Consider the following 5,321-nt stretch of genomic DNA (forward strand, 5'->3'; position numbering starts at 1 on the left):
TTAATCTAAATATAGACTTATTTGAATGTTTAATTATCATCCAAAGTTTTATATCCAAATTAAATTTATAATTAAATAAAAAATTTACTATTTTATTTGAGAAATTAATTAATTCCTAATCAATTTAAATTCATAGTGAAATATATATTTAAGAAATAAAAGATCGGGTCTCCTAATTATGTTATATAATTTCAGTTGCAATTCTATATATAATTTCTAATTTTAGATTAGTTTTTTGATATATTTGAAGAAAATGGAATATAATCATTATTAAACTAACTTTTATGTAATTAAAAACGAAATTATCAAAGGAAAAAAAAACTATCTAAATGTTATTTTGAAATCCTAAAAACTTAAATCCCATCTAATATATGCGTACCGTACCACTCCCATCTATTTTAAAATTTGACAACTGTAGCTCTCCCATCCATCTCCCCCCTTTCAAATACTCCATCTACTAACTTATTTTGTAGAGTCCAACGATCATCTCTCCGGCGAAAATCGGCACCACCACCGTCGCGGTGGCCGCCGCTGATTCTCTCCCTCTCTCAATTTCACTCTCTTTCCCTCTCTATTCTCACAATTCCCAAATTAGGATGCATCTCTCTTTCTCCCAAAAACCAGACTCTCATCTCCGGCGAAACTCGTCTCCAGCATATAACCGCCGCAACTTCTCTCTCTCACCCCCCCTGCTCCGACCTCCACCTCCTCTCAGATTATGCGAAATTTCTCTTTAAAATTCCCTAGAAACCCTACATGAAAAAGCGGTGCCTCTATCTCCCTCTCCATCCCCCTATTTCTCTCTCAATTAGCGGAATCGACTCGTGTTTTCCCCACACCAAGAGTCATAGCCTTCGCAGATTTCACGCCGCTGGCCTGCTCGCCCGGAGAAGAAAGCCGAGGACGTGAGTGTCTCGGAGTTTGGTCCCCGCCGCGGCTGCTACTCGCCATCATCAGACGCCGTCGTCTCCTGCAGCAGGTCGCTGGTCCGGATTCGTGGGCAGCGTCGGCCGCCGCCAGCTACGCGAACCCGTCGCCTTCCGCCCTTCCGTCGTGGGTCTTTTCTCCTTCTCCTTTTTCTTCGCATCTTTCTCCCTAATTGAATTGTAAATTGAATTGAAGTATCGTGGTTTGTTCTGTGTTGGTACATATAGGGATTTTTCTAGTTTGGAAGAGTGTCTTGTACGCTATGGCTATGACTATACTACTGCAAGGCTTCAGCGTTTTATTACTTGAACACCATTAACTGTGAATATACTACTCCCTCCGTCCAGTTAAGATGACCCCTTTCGTTTTTCGCACATGTTTTGTAAAAATCGTAATAAATAGTTAAAGTGGGGGAAAGTAAATTAAGAGAGAGAATAATAGTTAAAACTCATTTGTATCTCTTTGCACATGTTTTGTCAATGTATGATGGTTAGTTATTTGTTTTATTTGACGTTTTATGTCTCAAGAGTAAATTGAAATTGGAATGCTATACTATACACATCAATTCTTTTGATTCATCAATTGTTATCATCTTTTCTCAAGGAAATCGTGCATTTTTTTTCTGACCCTACAAATGTGTTCCTTCAGAGGGAAGCTTTAGCAACAATCTTTCTACTCCCTCTAGAGAGTTTGTATCTGGCTGGTGCTCGTCTAACATTCTAGTTTGTGAAGAGGATGCACCATTAGAGTATGTATTATCTACATCGTCTCAATAATTCTTATTTCACCAAATTAGTCAGTTACAACTATTCCGTGGGTCTTAAACACCATATATCGTCAATGTATATGGACACATAAATTTGAATTCACCCCTTGCAGTGTACCATGTTCATCTTATGCTCATCAGAGAACGTCTTTGTTGATTAAAGTGATTGCAAACCTTCATTGCTTTGTTCCTAATGTATACCAGGGTAAATGATTCAGTAATTTTTAGTTTCAATCAGGGTATGCTGCTTGATAGTAATATTTAACAACTAATAACATTTGTTTCAATCCCAGATGAGAAGGATCTGTTTATCAACATGTTCATTTGGTTCATAGAGAAGGACTATTAGAAACTGTCAGATGACAAAGTGTCCACAGTTAGCAAGGACTTATGTATGCCTGCTTCTAACTCTTCCCTTGGTTAATCAAGTAGTAGTACATGTCTATATTCTAATACTCAATTGCATGTAGGTTCACTGTTAAGTCATGCAGAGTCTTTAGTTCCAGGATTTTTGAATGAAGATGATGTACAACTGCTGAGGTAATTTGAATATATGCCTTCCTTCCATGCTGAAATCGGGTATTGATTATTTCTTCACGTCCTACCTTTCTTATTTTGCAATTTAGATAATGAAACATTCTAGCAGATGATCACAATGCTGCTTCTTATAGCTGCACTTTTTTTTCTCTAATAAACTTGCTTCACTCACCATAGTTATTCATTATGTGCACGAGTGCATTCTGTACTTTATGTTATTTTAAGGCTATCTACGATTGACAATCTTCTTTGTAGGTTATTTGTAAGTTAGTTTGAGTGCCGAATCGTTCGTGCTGCATCGGAAGATCATTTAGTCCATGTAAAACCTCTCTAGCTTAACCTATGGATGTCATTCATCTTTTTCCATAAAATGTTAAGTGCATCTGTTTTTTTTTATATATTTTTTTATCATAATCATATCTGTTTTCTTCTTGACAAGATTTTAATGAAGTTTGTTTCTTCTTGCAGGAGCTTGGGAACAGGTGGACTGCAGGAGCAACTAGCTTCCTATATTGAACTCCCGGCCCTGATGAAAAAAAGAGTAGGTACATTTTTTTTGTAAGAGATCATCTCATGTTGTGATGTAGTACTTATTTTCTCTCGTGATGATAAAAGAAAACGAAAGAAATTCTCTTTTTTCTATGATATAAAACGTTTCCTTCCTTTCGCTTAAGATTTGAAAATCATGTTAATACAAACCACGTTTAAATAACACTTATTTTGCTCGGGGTCTTACATGATATGCAAATGATTCACACTGTTTTGTAGGGAATAAGCTTCATAAAAAGGAATTTTAAGGCCACAAAAGGAAGGTAAGGCTGATCTTGTAAAGATGAGAGGGAAGATGGCAGTATATATTTAAAGAAAACAATTTAATCGATCAATCAAAATTGAATGTTGGAAAGTTTCGAAGATGATCTAAATTGACAGAGTATTATGTTTTTTGTTCTGATAAAGATATACTGGTAGAGGTTTGCTTTCAGCATTTTAGTATGTGAGAAGGTACCAGGTTTCCAGCCGGTAGGAAATCCGAGCTTTTATTGTAGTCATCAAATCTTGGTCTTTGAGGATTCTGGTAACTCTACTTCTCATCTTTTTCAGGTGTCATTCAAACTCGTATAATATATTCAACTTGTGATGTTTCCTACTTATACATGAGTGCCTAACTGCTATTTATTCTTATACATGCCTGATATGTTGATTTTATAGAGAATTTAAATGTTTTTTTTGTGATTGATGTTGATTTTATAGAGAATTTAAATGTTTTTTTTATTGACATGTTATGATTAAGAGTAAATTTCCGAGAGGTTGTCCGCAATGGCTCTCTAATATGTGCATCTCCCTAGTTTTTAATGATTTCATACACATCACCAATTGATAAACAACGGATATTAGCTTCATAAATATCCAAAAATTGCCCTAGTACTATGCTACTCTGTACTAAGGATGAAATGCTTCGATGGACAAAGTTTCACCACTTGCTATTTGTGCATGCATGCAAGATTTTCTCTCTATTGATTGTCACTACTTTCACCACTTTTTTATGGGTTATTAGTGTAGACTTCATTTCTCTCAAGGGTTGGTCTGTAAACTTGTTGTTGCTTACTAACTTCTGGAGAACTAGGTTTCCCGTGCTTCAGATAAAGTGACAAGAGTGTTCTTTGGTGCCCGATTTCTTGAGCTAATGAGAGAGAACTATTCCGGTTTTGAAAAATTAATTGAGAAAGCCATAGGGCCAATCGACTGAATGAGAGCTTTATGAGTTGCAATCTTGTTGATATTGGTGCATAAAAATGATTTAGGCAATAGGAAAAAAAGCCTCATATCCAAATTATCACATGCCTAACCCTACATAAACCCCTAGTGAGCCCGTTTGAGCCCCAAAAGCCTAATTTCTTTGCTGAAAATTTTGAAGTCACTATATTAGCATACTTATTATATCCATTTGTTAGCCTATATTTTCTACCCTAGTCACTAAAATTAAAATGCTAGCACATTCTTGGGAGGGTATTTATGGTGGCAAGTAAAAGATGGAAGTCCTGGAACATTCATCAGGTGGTATTCATTCAGGTGGTATTCATTCATATTGAGATAGAAAGTGAAAAAAGTTGTGTCTTCAAAGAAAAATCAAATAAAAAGGCAGCCTTTAATGTGTAAAAAAAAGCCAAGGCTAGGAAAAAAAGGCAGCCTTTCATGTGTAAAAAAAGCCAAGGCTAGAAAAAAAATAAAATAAAAAGGCAGCCTTGCTTGTGTAAAAAAAAGCCAAGGCTAGTAAAAAAATAAAATAAAAAGGCAGCCTTTCATGTGTAAAAAAAAAGCCAAGGCTAGAAAAAAAAATCGAGCAAAAAACAGAAATATGCTCAAAAGAATAAGATGACTTTGCTTAGATGGTAGAAAATCTCAAGTTTGGGGTGTTGAGTTGTCAGAATTTTGCACGCATTGAGTAGAATTTTGCACGCATTGAGTGAGATGTGAAGGATGTTGTGAAGGATTCCTTGATAGATGTGCTAGTATTTTAAGAATGTGATAAGCTACTTAACCAAATATGATCACACCTTTACCATAAGCCCCATTACATCCAAATGAATAAGACCTTTTGATTTATGCATCATATTGACTTGTGAGCGATGAATTTCGCTTGAGTTTGGGAGAAAGATCTTATGTGCTTAAAATAAAGAATAGCCGGAAGAAATTCTCTTTATGAATTAGTGACGATGGTTTGAGACTCCCAAGACATAAATCGAACTTACATTGAAGCATTGGGATGCCTAGCTCTTAGGGAATTAGTTCGTGTACAATTCTTGTTCTAAAGTCTTACCCGAGAGTGAATTCGGGGTCAACCTAATTTCTCTAAATGATTCGTGTGATTTGACGTGACTTGAAGTAGAGGATTATCTAATGTCTTGTAAATGTGCCTAATTGTCTAACTTGATTGAGGGCGAGCAAGACTTATGTTTGGGGGTATTTGATGTGTGTGTGTAATTGTTTAACTTGTTATTATACAATGGATGGAATGGAGGGTAGCGTACTAGTGCTCCAGTTCAATTTTGACCACCTCACTATTTATTCCAGTGAGTTGAAGGGTATAAAG

General features: G+C 35.9%; 1 long non-coding RNA gene across 2 annotated transcripts; it reads left to right on the forward strand.

Moving 5' to 3' along the window:
- Positions 1-397: 397 nt before the first annotated feature.
- On the forward strand, positions 398-4,399 carry LOC121752080. Of its 2 annotated transcripts, none has more exons than XR_006040252.1 (8): positions 398-1,053; positions 1,576-1,675; positions 1,807-1,898; positions 1,987-2,085; positions 2,164-2,272; positions 2,486-2,549; positions 2,699-2,771; positions 2,999-4,399. It is a non-coding gene; the product is annotated as an uncharacterized LOC121752080 (long non-coding RNA). The 2 variants fall into 2 exon arrangements; XR_006040251.1 differs by having other exon boundaries at positions 2,164-2,233.
- The last annotated feature ends 922 nt before the right edge of the window (positions 4,400-5,321 follow it).

Source organism: Salvia splendens, chromosome 10, assembly GCF_004379255.2.
Source record: "Salvia splendens isolate huo1 chromosome 10, SspV2, whole genome shotgun sequence".
Taxonomy (NCBI): domain Eukaryota; kingdom Viridiplantae; phylum Streptophyta; class Magnoliopsida; order Lamiales; family Lamiaceae; genus Salvia; species Salvia splendens.